This window comes from Perognathus longimembris, chromosome 23 (assembly GCF_023159225.1).
Source record: "Perognathus longimembris pacificus isolate PPM17 chromosome 23, ASM2315922v1, whole genome shotgun sequence".
Classification (NCBI taxonomy): domain Eukaryota; kingdom Metazoa; phylum Chordata; class Mammalia; order Rodentia; family Heteromyidae; genus Perognathus; species Perognathus longimembris.
Genome location: NC_063183.1, coordinates 28524387 through 28541660, shown reverse-complemented (window position 1 = coordinate 28541660; position 17274 = coordinate 28524387).

Genomic DNA, 17274 nt, shown 5'->3' with positions numbered 1-17274 from the left:
TAATCCTGGACATGCACTTTCTCGTCTGTCAAGTGGGGAGTCATAAGATTGATATGAGGGTCAATGAGATAATTCACAGAAAGTGTCTGATGTGGTATGACCACTAAATAAAGGTCAGTTATTATTTCATGGTTGTCATATAAGTCGTAGGTAGTAAAGACTGTCACAATGAAAATACCAGCTCTTTTTAGTGGCTATTCTGTAGTCCTCTTCCTCCCCTCTGTAAGAACGTACACATGAGTAAAACCAGACTACATAAGGTATATGTTACTAATGAATTATACACAGGAGCACACAGGAAAAGAATTAGACTCTTCCAGCCTAAGGCTGGACTCTAGAAATCCTTCTTCTAATAAGTCTCTCCTGTCCTCAACCCCACACATTCCTGTACAATGCATTAGGAATTGTTCACAAATGCTACAAAGTATTGTTATAATCACCCAAAATTCTGGTGACCATTTTTCCAATCATTTACTTCACTCATGGTTTCTTAAACTTACTGCAAGAAAAAATTCAAATTACATAAAATGTAACGCTTAGGGTACATGACACTAATTGGATTTTAATTCTATTTGCATGAAACCTGGTGAGACCCTCTTCACAGCTCTTGACCCTAAGGGGCCAACATACAACAAGAGTATTTAAGATGGAGAATTAAGTTTCCAAGCAAAACGTAGCCACTACCAGGAAAACAGAAAATAAGAATTGGAAACTGGATGTTTCCTGGGCTTCAAATGCTCATTTATGGTGGAGCCCTGCTGATCTCATCAATACCCCTCAGCTTTCAGAAGCATCACAGGCTCTGCTCCTGTAGGAAGGAGCCTGGACCACGCTGTGGCCTGCCCTGCTATCTGGCTCACTGACTACGGGACAAATCACAGAAGCAGGTCATCCTTGGTGCCTGATCGTAATGTAGGGTGCATTTAAAATTAGAGATGCTGGGCATCTCCATGAAGTCTAACTGACTTAGTCTGGATAGGAATGGACATCAGGATAACTTTCATCTTTCTAATGAAATAAAACAGAGGTACAGGAAAAGGGACACTATTTTTCATCATAGGATGTACTTAAGTAACTAGCGTACAACTTAGAGATGTGTCATTGCCACCACTCCATTGTTCTCTCATTCACCCTTCCAGACCCTATTTCTTCCCTTCTTTTTCTATCCTGACTTTTGAAAGCAGAAACAAATTGTGTCTGTCCTTACAGTTGACATATAGGAATTATACAGTATGCCTTTTAATACTGATGCAAAAATTTAAACTTCTGAATGGCTCTACAGAAATGCAGAGAGTACACAAAGATTCTGCATCCAGTTGCCTTTCACATAGCATAGATATGGCACATTTAAGGGTCACTCATCTTCTATCTGATTTCTTACTCAATACTCTACTTAAAGAGATTTATGTACAGCACTGTGTGTAATTGTCCATCTTTTATTCTCCTGCTGAATGATTGCTCCATTGTGTGAATAATGCATGATAATTTACCAATACCCCTGTGGATGTACATATGGATAGCTCTCGGTCTTGAGCTCCTACAAATAGTGCTGCTATAGGCATCTGTATTTTCAAAACACTCTCCAGAGATTCTAATGTGAAGCCCAAACTGAAAATCATTGGTATCATTAGACAAATAGTTCTTTCCACCTTGTATTAATATCCTATCATCTCTTACCCTTACGATCTTTTTTCTCCACAATATTCTTGTGCTTCTACAGTGTGCATGGTATAATATTGAAAACAAAGTAGGTTTTCAACCTGATTTTTGTTTATTTTTTGTTTCTTTTGGGGGGTGGGTATTTTGTTTTTTGTTGCTCATAGGGCTTGAACTCAGGGCCTGGGTGCTGTCCATGAGTTATTTTACTCAAGGCTAGCACTCTACCATTTTGAGCCACAGCTCCACTTCTGGTTTTCTGGTGGTTAAAGATAAGAATCTCATGGACTTTCCTGCCTGGGCTGACTCTGACCTGTGATCTTCAGATCTCAGCCTCCCTGAGAAGCTAGGTTTGCAGGTGTGACCCACTGGCTCCCAGTCACCTGTTTCTTCATTAGCTTCACGCTCCTATCACCCTTTGTTCCACATGTGAAGAAAACACATCTGTGTAGCAGCACCTCTAATAGATCAAGCCACCCAGCACCCACCTTTACTGCAACTGAGCCGATACAAGCCTTCTCTCTGGTCCTCCCTTGATAGCTCCTAAACAAGAATCCTTGGGATGAACTTGAAGGAGTAAATTCTGAGCACAGATTTCAGGGAACGGCATGCACAATAAGCTGGGATCAACCACATGGCTATTTAGTGGTCATTTGTCATTCTCTCTGTATATTGATTGTCTTTCCACTTTGCTCCTTTTTTCAATGACATTTTTTCCTTATTGACTTTCTTGTAGCAGCCCTTCAGATTTAAGAAGGTTAACCCCTGTTTTTCTGTCATATGTACTGCCGTTGTTTTCAGCGAGTGACTTGCCATTGACTTTTGTGTGTGGTAGCCTTTGCAAATCCCCCCCCCCACCTTGACCTTTTCCTTTCCTGATCTCTCCAGTACTCACATGAACCTCTTCTATGCCTTATAAACATCCCAAGCTAATCTAAGCAGCTTCTCAGGCCTTGATTCCAACTGGAAAAATAGCTGTGTCTATCTATACATGGTTTTCCTTGGTTTGCTATAAGAGACTGCCATCAACAGAACTCAACAGAAATGTACTTGTTCATAGTTCAGGATACCAGATGTTCAGTAAAGAGCCTGGAGTCAGAGGAAAAAAACATTCCTCAGGCCCCAATTCTGGCTTCCAAGAGTTCCTTACAACTCCTAGCATTCCTTGGCTATAGAGACATCACTCCTATATCTGCTTTAGTCCTTGTATCACCTTCACCTTTGTGCATCTTAGTTCATTTTGCGTATCAACTTGCCTGGGCCATATTTCCCAGATACTTGGCCTAATATTATTCTGCATGACTTGGGATAAGGGTAACATTTGCATAAAGGACCTGGAATAAAGTGGACTGCCCTCTATAATGTGGGTAGGTCACATCAAATTAGTAGAAGGACTGACCAGACTGAAAGATTGACCTCCGTAAAGCAAGAGGGGAATTCTAGAGCAGAAAGTCTTGAACTTCAACTTCAACATCAGCTCTTCTATTTTCTGGGTCTGCACCTCGCTGGCTGACCCTGCAGATCTTATACTTGCCAACTGCATGAGCCAATTCTCTAAAATAAATCTCTATTTACACATACACATTCTACTTGCCCTTTTTTTTGAATAACAGTTTCTATCATCCCTCCCTCTGCTTACAAAGATATTATTCTCCAGATACAAAGCTCAATCAACCCAGTACAATGCTATCCTAACAAGTTTCATCTATAAAGACCTTACTATAGCCTGATTTCACTCCTGTACTTTGTTTCCTACATGCAACCATGGTCCAAAAATATTAAGTGAGAAATTGATGGACTGGGATATGGCTCAACTGGAGAGTGCTTGTCTAGTAAGATTAAGGTCCTGAGTTTAATCCCCAGTGACACATATAACACACACACACACACACACACACACACACACACACACACACACGTGTGTGTCCAGGAATTAAAAAATCTTGCAGGGTTTTCAATAACTGCTATTACAGTTATGTTATTATAATTATTCTATTTTAGTATTATTGTCAATCTCTTAATGTGCCTTACTTATAAGTTAAATTTAATCATAATTGTGACTATGTTAGAATATATCATATATAAGATTTGGTATATCAGTAATTTCAGGCTTTCATGGATAGCCCTAGAAAGTGTTCCCTGTGGACAAAGGAGTACTATTACATTTCAAAGTAAGGTTATATTCTGAGCTTCAGGATGTACAAGTCGAGGAGTAAGACACAGTCACTTAGTACAATCTGCACTTGCTAGTGTTACTGGATTGTATATATGGTCCCAGGATCTTGGTACAACCAAGTTCGGTATGGCCCATTTACAGGCACTAGGCATATAGAAGTAGAAATTATTGTAGAGTTTAGGGGGAGGAAAGAACAATCCATGAACTAGGTGTCTTAAAAATATTCATGGCCTGTGGGCACAGAGCAGGTTGTGAAGTCTTGGAGCTATCCTACACCAGCCTGTTCCTGCTGCTTAACAAGGTGCTCAGCTCAGTCCTCTGGCAACAGGGACAAAAATACCTCAAGCCTTCAGGGATGTCTGCCCCTCGGGGCTTAGTCATGAACTGCTGCCCTATTACTTTAAGCAACAAATATTCCAATCAGATTCCAAGCTAATCAAAGGGCTGACACTAAAGCTTCACATACATAAAACAGGACTTTACGAACCAGTCAATTTGAGTTTTAAAAATTGGATTTTAAAAATTAATTGGCATGATACACAGTCCTGACTCCTTCCTCATTTCTCGTCCTTTCCCATGTTTGACTTATTACCATCCTTGTCCCTCCCTAAGCCTCACAGGGTCCCATTCTCTCTCCACCTATTCCCTTACCTTATCCCTAGTCATGCAAAAGTCAGAGTTATAGAAAAGAAATAACTGGTTATCAGGGAGTACAAGGGTATACTGTGTGAGCTCTAAGTATTTTGGGTTAACTTTTTTTAAAGGTGACAGCTTGAGAGGATTTTTGTCAATTCAAAAATATTCTGTTAAGTGACTTCAATTAAAATATCATGTAAGCCAGGCATGGAGGTACAGACTTGTAACCCCAATGTTCAGGAAGCGAATACAGGAGGATCTCACATTCCAAGACAACTTGAGCAATTCAGTGAGACCTTGCCTCAAAATAAACAAATAAATAAATGTCATGTGACACAAACAAAATCATTTTTCTGGCTAGAAAATGGGGAGAGAGACAGTCTTACCTTTCAGCATATATGATCGATACCTTTTGCATTTTGTGTTTTGGGCATGAATTAATTTTCTTCAAAACATTTTTCTCTAAGGTCATATGTATCCTTAGAAAAGTCTATAAGAGTAGGGTCCAGAGCATAATACAAACCAAACCCCAGTGGTACAGGCTAAAAGCTCCAAGAATTCCATCTCTTTTCATAACTCCTTTTGAGATGCAAAGGCTCTTTTAGAAATGTTCTCTCTTTCCTGCAGTAGAGATGGAATCTAGAATTAACTGTGAGCTAGTAAATAACAACTGAACACAGGATGTAGATTCAACAGTATTCCTTATATTAGAAGCTAAAAGAAGATCAAAATATGTGTCTGAAAGGCTAAGCCATATTAGGAATGCAAGCTCATGTTCCCAACGACTGAATACATATTACAGCCCTGTAACTCAAGACACACAACGAACAATCTTGCAATAGTAATTTATTGACTTTTTTTTCCAGGAACAAAACCAGAAAAAGACATCAGGCTACAAATTTGTTTCATTTGCTTTCTTCAGTCAAATCCCAGTAAGTTATTATAATGTTACTCTTTTATAAGCTATCAATAGTTTTTCACATCAGAAAGCTATTTTAATTCATTACTGATGCTTTTTAAAAATGCCACTGTCTAGTCAACACTCTATTGATGGCAGAAAATAAAAGAAAATATCTGGGGAGATGTGAGACATGAATTTTACGAGTATAGCCATTGCTTTGTCTTAATATGGCTCATTAAATTATCTTCTGACCAAACTGAACATTTCCATGATCCACCACAACTCTGGGAACACTCACAGAAATTCCTGTAAACACCCTTGTTCTTTTCTCTTGAGAGCAGCCAAAACCTCATGAGAATCAAGCTTTGAGGTTCTGAAATCAGACTTTAATGCTATACCAACTACCAGCTAGTAGCCTCAGTCAATTTTCTTAACTTTTTTTTCACTGTGGGATACATGAATATGGCCAATGGGTTGCCTATTAAGGTATCTTTAATCAGCTCAACAGGCTTCAGTTTCAATACCAGTGGATAGCCTCTATTCCTTCTACCTACACAAATCCTACCCATTATTCAAGATGACTTTGTAAATATTCCACCCAATACTAAGAACCCTCCTTTCTTCAAATGCTTTTGTAACTTGGTGCTAGCCCTTGTTCATTCCAGCTTTCTGTTCAGGTAATCCATGCATCTGTTGCTGACCATGTTCTAGCTTTTGCACTGAGTGTTCACTACTCTGGGGCCAGGGCTTCTGCTTTTATTTCTCTCCCATAGCACAAAAATCCATGCTCATTTTCATACTGGGTCATCCTTCTGACTTCAGCCTGCACTGAGAGCCCCATTTGCTGCATAAGCAACAACTATTAGAAACACAAATTCATAATGACTGAGACACAATGTATCAGAGTACCACAACCTCAGAAACCAGTACATGAACTAAGGAATAATCAATAGCATCATTTTCAACCATGCAAATAAAAATTTCCTGCCCCAAAGCCTAGAGAAACAGCTAGAACGGGAGCTGCTATAGTGGGGAGGTGTGATTTTTAACGATATGATAAAAGAAATCTCATGATACTACAAAAAAATAGATTATCTATTCTTCATTCCAACCTGAAAGTGACTTTTCCCACACAAGAACTGCACAAACCTATCAATAACCACATCCCTGAAATTTTCAGAAATTTGGCCCCAAATTACTAATCCTCACAGAGGGAATGCAGCTGTCTAATCAATCTTTTCTTAGAACCACAAAAGTCGGAAATCTATATGCCCATAGGCAACATGTTGAGGGAATATTGACGGGGGGAAAAAGTATAAAAAACGTATTTGAAGGACTCAGAGCTAGTGACATCAGAGCCAAAAGTATTGATTTTTTTTCTCTTTAAAAAAATATTTGATGGTAATAGGGATTGAAGTCAGGGCTTGTGCTTGATGAGCAGGCACTCTGCTAGCTGAGCCAGGCCTCCAGCCTTGCTTATTTTGTTGGTTATTTTTGAAGTAGGGTTTCATGTATGCCTGGGCAAGCCTGGGCTTCAGTCTTCCTACTTGTGCTTCCCATGTCTCTGGAACTGACATGTACATCCCACTGTGCCTAGACATTGTGCTTCCCCTGTAGCTGGGATAGGAGTCACACACCTCCCGTTTTAACCAGCCATTGGATGAGACGGAGTTGCACGTACTTCTTTGTGCCCTCGCTGGCCTGGAGCTGCAGGCCAAAAGGTTTGATCTTTGATTTCTTTTAATCTTTTAACAACTTAACTTCAAAATTCTTGTCTTGGGAGATGGGGGAGGGAGGAGTTAATGATTCACATTTGATTACAATGCACTTCCTCTTTAGTATCTAGGAGATTTGTAAGAGACCCTATTAAAAGGGAAGATCTTTAGTTCATGGATGGCTTCTTTGAACATCCTCAAATCTTCAAGATTTGTACATCTTCAAGTCTGACTGTCCCAAAGCAGAAGCCCTAAATCCATCCTGCCTAGATGTTCCCTGAGCCCTTGCCATCCTCAAACTCTGCTATGCAGCAGAACTTGACACCAGTCCTGACTCTTCTTAAAATCTAGGACTCCTCTGCTCACCCTGCCCAACATTCTTCTCCACCAAATTTAATCTCTTTGATAAATTTAATATTTTATAAAACATTGGGCAATCCTGGTCCTCCAGCAGCTTCTCCTATCTGCTTCCTTGAAAAAAAAACTTGAGGAAAAATTTGCATCTCTAGGAAATACAAATAATCACGTCTCCCTAGAAACTAGGAAAACTTAGAAAAAAGGTGAAACGCACACATCAACTAATAACTCAATGTCTTATTCTGCCACAAAAACACTGAAATAAACACATAAACAAGATGTCACTTTCCAAGGGCACATGAGACCCTTTCAAATAAGAGTAAAAGATTTGCAGAAAAGAGATTAATTTGGAGAAGGACTAGTATAGGTAATAAAAGATATAGTATAGAAAACTAGGGCAGAAGGGATACATATACTTTCTTTCCAGCTTTAAGTCTGTACAGAAGAGCAGTTTAGGGTGATCCAATCTCCTCTACAATGCATTTACAATCTATCTTTCTGAATCCCATGTAATAGAACCCTTCGTAAGTGTTAAAAATAGATACCAGGTAGGAGTGATGCCTACTTGAATGTAGAGTCAAAAAAAAATGGCCAAATCCTGAAAAGCAGTTGCCTCTGAGAGGACTGTCTTACTCTGTGATTATTTCCATCTGTATGGGCAGGCTATAAAAATCATGCAACTTTTGGAAGGAAGTCCGGTGGGTGTCCAGGGAAACTTCCACAGCATAGGTAATATTAAAAGTAGCAGATGCTTTTATCCTATTTATTATACCACAGTGACTAAAGAAACAGAAATCTTGGAAGTTGGCCATCCATGTTTAAAGATTAGTGCTTGCCAGAAAGAAGTGCAGATAAGCTTAGCTTATCTTTCCCATCACAGTTACAGCCTACTCAGGCAGAAGTCTTCCAACCATAAAATATGGTCTCAAGACTTTATCTTTGTTCCTTCTAATTGTTGGCCAAATGGTCCCAAATGAAACGACTGAAGGTTCTTAAAAAGGTTTGGTGAACAGGCAACCAGCCAATCTGCACACATGGGTGGAACTGGTGTATTATAAGTTTATACTGAACAAGTAATTCAGTAACACATGATTATTACTAAACAAAAAATTCCTAGAAATGGTGTAGATAATCCAATAATAGAAATGAAGAATTGCCTATTATTCCATCACTTGGTAATTCATAACTATTAAAATCTTGGTATATATTTATCTATACTTGTCATGCATTCACATAATGGTATATCTAATTTTTAGAAGAATAGGTCCAATGTATATTTTTTAATTCATTTTTTAGGTTTAGGACTAAATTTCCAAATACACTTCTATTTAATCACTTTAACATCTACAAAACACTCCATTGTACTATAGTTATTAGAAAATGTTTAGGGCTGGGGATATAGCCTAGTGGCAAGAGTGCCTGCCTCGGATACACGAGGCCCTAGGTTCGATTCCCCAGCACCACATATACAGAAAACGGCCAGAAGCAGCGCTGTGGCTCAAGTGGCAGAGTGCTAGCCTTGAGCGGGAAGAAGCCAGGGACAGTGCTCAGGCCCTGAGTCCAAGGCCCAGGACTGGCAAAAAAAAAAAAAAAAGAAAAAAAAAAGAAAATGTTTAGGTTACTGTCAATATTTGACATTATTAGCAATATTGCAACAAATGAATATATTCTAGATGTATTTCTAGCCATTCCTTTGGGACAACTTGTTTCTAAAGAAATTTGAGGTCAAAACTAATCCAATTTCCTAGATTGTTTTGATGTACATAGCCAAATCTCCCTTCAAAAGAGTTGTTCCAATTTACACACCCACCTACGTTAATGCATTCATCTTAATGTTGTACAGTCAACTCCCTAACAGACTCAACGTCATATGACTGAAATCCTTACAACACACTGCCTATCATTCTGCACACAAACAGCTGTGAACAAATTGTTTACATTAATTAGCTACAGAGATTCAAAGAAAACAGCCTCAAAAGATTCTCATTTGGCAGTAACTCGTCAATTATATTTTGGGGGAGGTTATTTTTGTTGTACTGAGGATTGAACTCAGGGTACTCTACCACTAGAGCCATGTGCCCAGACCAGGTCCTTTTTACTTTAGCTATTTTTCAGATAGTGTCACATACTTTAACCCATCCAGCCTCAGACCACCTCTTCCTACCTGTGCTTTCTGTCTGGTTATGAATAGTCATGCATGACCATGTCTGGCTTGTTGGTTGAGGTAGAGTCTCTCTTTTTTATTGAGATTGACCTCAAGCAGCCATTCTCCTAATCTCCATCTCCTTAGTACTTAGTACTAAGTCTTATACTCTTTCAGATCACTGTTTCAACATCTACTGTTCCATTCCACAAAGATACAGGTCTAGACCTTTCATGTAACCCAGCTTTCCCTCCAGACACTCATCCTCTATTTCCCATCACTGCATCTTCATGCTACATGTTGGTTCCTCAGAGAACTGGGACATGTCTGAATTCTGAGTCTATGAATATGCTTCTTTCATATCTGATAATAATACTGCTTCTCTTTTCTTTCTCCCTTAAGCTTTGCAAAAAGTTTCTAGAATAGAAAAAGAAACACACACAGAAAAAAAAGAAATCAGGAAGATACAGGAGTCAGGAATAGCTGATCAGATAAATCAAAAGGAAAACCTACTCCTGAGAAAGAGATGTTTCTGGTTATTTGTTCAAGTTGAGCATAGGCCACAAAGCTGGTTCTATTAAGCTAAGTAAAGAGGAAAACATTTTTACTTACGTGATTCACAAAAAGTATCAGTTCACTAAGGAGAATCACTCCTTGTCCAAGCAATAAAACCTTAATTCCCTTGGGGATCCAAATGAAGGGACTATTGTACTAAAGAGGGGACTACCTCCTCAGCAAGGCCAAATATCAAGAGGAGTTAAACAGGAGTTCTCACATATCCTCAGCAGCACTGTCATTTGCAAAAGTAGTCCATGTAGAGTTGAGACAATGGAATCCCAGCATAGAGCTCTCAATTCAGGAATAACTTGCTGAATTTTTAAAGTATGACCTTATTTGTTCACTCAGTAAATATTTATTGAGTATTTTTATGGGCCAGGTACTGCAGTGGGCATTAGGGAGAGAGGAGTGACAAGACAAATGTAGTCTCTTTCTACAGAAAATAACAGAGGTGTGGGGAAGATAACTACCAGCTACAAAACATGGAGACATTTGCACAAGGGGGACCATTCATGTCCACTTATCAGGTGGCTCTCTTGCTTTAGTTGCTTCAACTACCACATACTATTACTGAAATTAGCACCATCTCCAGTAATCTTTCTGAAAACAGCTCTCCAACTCTCCTCCCTCTTTCTACCTTAGCTCATTGTCACAATGAGTATCCTTAAACATTCCACCAAACTCTCCTTATCTGCCATACATTCCTTCTTTTTTATTTTCCCTCTTAATCAGTTAAATGGCATGGCTTATCATAACCCCCTCTGAAGATTTCTTCCTTTTGCTCCTTCTCTCTTCCATCACCCTTGCTTAGAATAAGACTAAGCCTGACTGAGTCCAGTTTACCCACAAATGCATTTGAAAATGAGTATTACTAGATGAACACACACACACACACACACACACACACACACACACACAGTGCATGTTTAACCCTCAATTCAAGGTTTAAAACCTGAAGAAAATTCTCAACACTCCTCTCATGTTCCCTAACCAATTACCTTTCCAGTCTCAAGATATTATTATTTCCCATTGTCTTTCTCCTCAGATCCTCTTTAGTAAGAATTAGACATCATTTTTAAATGTTCTTCATGATTAAAAAAAACAACTTATCAGATAAGAAGGCATAGCATCCTTTATTCCACCCAATCTGTGAGTCTCCTTTATCTCTCAACTTCCTTCTCCTCTCTTTTTTTTTTGGGGGGGGGGGGCAGTCCTGGGGTATGGACTCAGGGCCTGAGCACTGTCCTTGGCTTCTTTTTGCTCAAGGCTAGCACTCTGCCACTTGAGCCACAGCGCCACTTCTGGCCATTTTCTGTATATGTGGTGCTGGGGAATTGAACCCAGGGCCTCATGTATAAGAGGCAAGCACTCTTGCCACTAGGCCATATCCCCAGCCTCCTTCTCCTCTCTTCTTGTTTCAGTGAAGGAGACAGAGCTCCTCCAAGAAAGGAGGACAGTGTCACCTCTAAAGTCCTTGGGAGCCTAATCCCAAATATCTCACAGATCCTTCTCTTGCTATATTATCAGTATCTTTCTCATTGTTGGATCATTCCATCCATGCATACACATACCTTAACATTTTCCATGGTGAAAACATACACAAAACAAACAAAAATATCTCACTCAAAAAAAAAAAAAAGAAAAAGAAAAACCATAAGAATTATACAAAGAATCTGCAAAGTACTTCAGGGCTCAAATGGCCTAATTTACATTTAATGGCTTTGAGAGAAGAAAGGACAGCTAAAGGCAGAAAATATATTTAATAAAAGCAGAAAACTCTCCAAATCTAGAAGAAAAAAAAAAAGCCCATCAAAGTACAAGAGGCTTTTAGAACACCCAATAGACCAGATCAGAAACAAGCTGTCCATGTCAGTTTAAGGTCTGACAAAAGGAAACCAACACATGGTTCAGGCAGAAAAAAGTTTATCTGGGGTTGGGGGGAGCAAACTGCCGGCCTGCACAAGATAGGGCATGGGAGAGACAAAGGAAGGAAAAAGAGAGAGGAACTTGGGTTGACCAGGATTACATAGGGAAAGGCAGGAGGCAGGACCACATCAGATGAGGAAGTGATCTCAGCCTGGGGAGCCTCTCACTGTCAGAGGGAGGTATGACTGGGCAGTTGAGGAAGTGACTTCAGCAGTTGAGGAAGTGACCTCAGAGTCTAGGGTCCTTTGCTGACTCACAGTCAAGTGATTGACAGTCACATGATTACTGGTTTCAGGCAGGTGAAGAGGAAGGGGGGAAAGGCTGTTCTCCCAGGCAGACCAAACAGATTATATAGTTAAAACAGTAAACACAGAAAACAAAGAAAGGGTAGTTAAGGCTATGCACGTGCATCCAACTCTGTCTTCCAGCTCAAAAACTGTCTTCCAGATCATCTATTCTGCTCAAATAAAATGTTGCTACATGGCTAAGAGAGATCACAGCCAACAAAATATTGAAGTAAGGAATTCAATGCAGAACATAAAAAAGGATCTCAATACAGATACAAATTCTGAAAAATGACCAAACTGAAGGCTGAGGGATTTTTTTTTAAATAATAAAACAGAAAGCTTCACCAACAGAAGAGATGATATATGAGAGTTCTAGCTTAAGGAAAGGGTGAGGTGGAACCAGAAAGAGAGTAGGAGGTACTATGTTGAAAACGAACTTGGGAGTTTGGGGGCTGGGGGGAGGGGGTCATGAAGGAAAAACTAGGAGAAAACTAGGGAAGAGGTGACACTCTTCACAAAGAAATGCATTCATCACCTGACATATGTAACTGTAACCCATCAGTACATCATCTATACAATAACAACAACAAAAAAGTAGGTAAAAGAAAAAGGAGAACAAAAAAAAGAAAAAACAGGGGAAAGGCAAATAAAACTAAATCAACCCAGATAAACAAAATTAAAAAGCAACCTTCAATCACAAAACAAAAACAACTCAAAACAGAACAGACACACCCACAAGGAAAGAGGAGGAGGAGGAGGGGGGAGAGGGAGGAGGAGGGGGAGGGGGGAGGAGGAGGAGGAAAGGGAAGAAGGGAGGAAGGGGAAGAGAGGAGGAAGGGGGGAGGAAGAGAGGGTGGGGTAGAAAGGGGGAGGGAAGGAGGGAGGGGGAGGGAAGGAGGGAGGGGGAGAGAGGCTCAGTCCCAGACAATGAGTAGTCCGTCTTAGCTTCCAGTTTGTTGCCCGCTCAATTCTCTCCTTAGGATAATCTGCACTTCCAGTCTCAGGCCCCGCTCTGTGGCCTGGAATGAGGCCTCAGGGATGGCGGCCCCCCGGGCCGCCCTGGGCTGTGGGCTCAGACGTAGGGCGCGGGTCACGCACCGGCCGTGGCCGTGGGGCCTGGCCTCCCTCCCGGATTCCTCTGGTGGAGCGGCGGCTCGGGTGGGTAGGTGGCTGGCTGGCCGCCGGGGTGCGGGCCCTCGGCCTATGGCTTCACCCGGAGCCTCTCAGAAGATGGCGGCGGCGAGAGCTGCGCTTCACTTGAGTGGTTCCCCGGATGCATACGCAAGTCTCGCGAGAACACGAGAGACGAGACTGCAAGGAGGGAGGAAACGTAAAGACGTTTCCCACGCGCTCGCTCCTCCCCACCCTCGACGCTGGCCCCAACATCCGGGTAACTCTAACCACCATGGCGACGGTAGCCAAGTGATAGTGACGCCTCCTTGAGACAAAAAAATAGGTCCAGAAACCTAAGTGCGTTGGATTTTTGTTTTGTTTTTTTATTATTTTTCCAAATGAGATTTCAAGGAGAAGTCCCTGGGTTTCGTCTCCTGGAAGAAAAACAACAACAAAAACCACTGACATTCAGGTATGGCCCGAGAAACACATGCTCTAACCATCCTTGGCTTCCAGCGACACAGGTTCAGCACTCTGTCCCCTAGCACTGGAACTTCTCCAGTGTGTTGGCAGGGCCCACGGGTGCTCCACCAACAACTCCCCAGCCACTGAACCGCTTTAGGAAACTGTCTACTTGGCCATATAGGACGAGTGACTTTCATGGCACTTTATTTTTCTTTACTGTGGTTTGTTTTTTTTTTTTAACTCAAGATCTCATGCTTACTGGGGTAGGTACTTGCTAAATGGCTTAGAACAATAGAGTCCTCCTGAAAAATAGACTAAGACAAGGCCAGCCCAAGGGATTCAAGTACTGCAGCTTGATCGAAAGACATTCAGCAGTTGTCTGGTGCTGCAGAGTATGACTTTTTAGTAAAGTCACATGGGAATAATGTTTTCCAACTTTTTTTTATTGCTTTTTGTCTTATGGCTACTGCTCACATTGAATCAGTGGCATTCATGGGTTCAAGTAAAGGCCAGGCACAACCTAGAACAGGAGTCATTCCTCAACTTTGAGTTTCAAATTCACTTTTATTCTTCTATCCATAGAAAATAGTTCTGAAAGCCAAGATTTGCTGAAAGAAAACAAGTAGTTTCCTAAAATCTAAAAGTCATTGTTTATGTATCGAGAGTAAAGTCTGGATGTCTAAGCACAAAACTCTGCCAAGCTCCCAAGAAGGTGAGACACCTGTTGCTGAGATGGAAGAAGTTGTCACTTAGGTGGAGTTGGGGATATGTGTTGGGGCTCAGCACTTGGGGAAGGAAAGTCATGGAGAGAAGCTGGATGGTGGAAAGCCCCAGCCAAATCAGCAGGGTGCTCTGAATTGAGAGTTTTCTGTGTCACACTGAAATGGCTGAGTTTTCATAGTCTTGCCTTCCTCAGCTTTGGCTGACATGACCTCAGGTGAGTGGCCTCCTACAGCCTCTTTCCATGTAAGGTTTGCAAGCTAGAGGCTCTGTGTGTTCCACACACTGCTGAATGCTGGGGGCATTTGTTCCTCAAAGGGCTCAGGGAGGCCCATGTCCATGTTTGTATGCCACAGTATGCTTCCAATTTGAAGGAGAACTAGAAGATTTGGGAAAGAAGAGACGATGATTATTATATTATTATTCAGTAGTTCTAGGGCTGTTACCCAAACCAGCAGTCTAGGTTGCTAGGTTGCAGTCTAGGTTTCCCAATGCAAGCCATGCATTCAAAATCTTGACTTGCTAAGAGTGACTACAGTCCTACTCCTAGAAGCCTTAACTATATGGCATAGGCCACTAGTCTATTCACGTTACTGTGGTCAAGATATGTCTGTTTCCTTGCTTCTCCAGCTGCATAGAAAGACAGATATGACCACCTGAATCTTGCTAAGAAAAGACATTAAATGATTATATAGCCTACCCTCAGCATGGAGAGAATAGTAAAGTGTTTATTGGCCTTCTTTTCCTGGACAAGACTGTCTTATGTTTAGTCCTAATGAGCTCTATGACTCTTGATTTCCAAGCCTAAGGGAGAGCTTCTGAGCCCAGAAAATTTTGAAGAATCCCTGCTGAGTTTCTTAGTCCTGATTAGTCAGAGTAAAAGGAGCATCAATCTCCCTACGAGGAGATGGCAGCCTTCACATCGCAGACTAAGGAAAAATGATGATGCTAACTCAGACCCTGAGGGGCGTTGTTATATTAAAGTGAAGAAAATAAATCTGCACACTCTGTCGTGCTTGATTCAGGGCCCCTCCACTTCTTGTCCTCGCTTGCCACCCCCTCTGGGCACCCCAATGAAATAGAGCTGGAGGTGAAAAACAAAGCCAGGAGGGAGGCAGGCCATTTCCTAGATCATTCTGTAAACCACCAAATACTAAAAATGCTCTGGAAAAAGCTTTGGAGTAAGCTCTGAGAGCGAAGGAGTAAGGCTAGCATAAATGAAGTGAGAGTAACTAGTACCAAGAATATCAAGTTCTATTTTGTGCAAATAGAGCTAAGGAAAATCTCTTATTTCTTCATACATCTCCCAGCTGACAGTCTACAGGGCATTCATTTTCATCAAGAGCCATGCACTCTGCCAAGTTATAGTTTATATAAAACATACTGTCGTAGAGTTAGAAGCAGCAGAAACTGTGTTCAGGTCTTTAATTACAGCCCCAAAGTATGTAGTAGTAGCCCCTTGCCTCCGTTCTTTCCCCCTCCTCATTCCTCACAGTCACTGGGGCAGCCTATGAGAACCTTCATCTGAGGGATAGTGGTGCAGATATAAAGGGCAAAGTGTGACTAACATTTCTAGACCCACCTTCCTTGTAGAGTACCAGCTCTCACAGCTCAAATAGTACATTTTCCAATGGTTGCTCCCAGAGGCAGCTGAGAAGGCCCAACACCCATATGATGCATCAGCAGGTGGAGCTGAAGAGCTAATCCAGCTGCTGGGCTAGGGGCCATCTCTAGCAAGTGCTTAGAGACTGTGCAGTGACATTCTGAATAAGACAAAAAGGAGGTCAGAAACGGCCTGATAAATTTTTACAGGCCCTGTGTATGCTGTCAAGTAAAAATATGGCATACGTTATCTATTTGTACATTTATTCACCAAAATTAACTAATACCTACCATGTGCCTGGCACTCTATTGAACAGTAGAAACACAGTACCCAGTTTTTATCCTCATGAAATTTACAATCTAAGGAATTGGTTCAGCTGAGTGGTTAAGTATGTTTGTTTACTTTGGCACAGATATTGGCCAAGTCACATTTTGACTGTGGTGACCTCAGATTTGGGGCAACTGACTCAACTTGTCATATATAAAGCACAGATATCAAAGTGGATCCCAGTAATTCCACCCTCTTACATTATCTTGATTTTTTTTTTTAATATGAGGCTGGGCTGCCCCTTTAGATTTTGATTCAAGGTAAGTTCTGGTTCCTCAGTGATTTGCAAAAGCCCAAAGTTTGATATAAGCCTGAAAGGAGCCAACTAAGTTCTTTTTTTGTTTGTTTGTTTTGGTTGTTTCTTGTTTTGTGCTGGTACTGGGGCCTGGACACTCACTGTCTCTTAGTTTTTTTTCCTCAAGGCTGACATGCTACAACTTGAGCCACATCTCCACTTCAGCTTTCTTGTGGTTAATTGGAGATAAGAGTCTCACAGACTTTTCTATTCCAAATTACTTCAAACTGTGATCCTCTGATCTCAGCCTCCTGAGTTGCTATAGCTGGGATTGCAGGCATATGCGACCAGCAACCAAGTTCTACTTATAAATGTAGTGGTTTTACAAGTATATTCATTCCTGTTTGCAAAAATAATACTGATGACCATAACAAACTGTGACTTTGTCTATGTTCT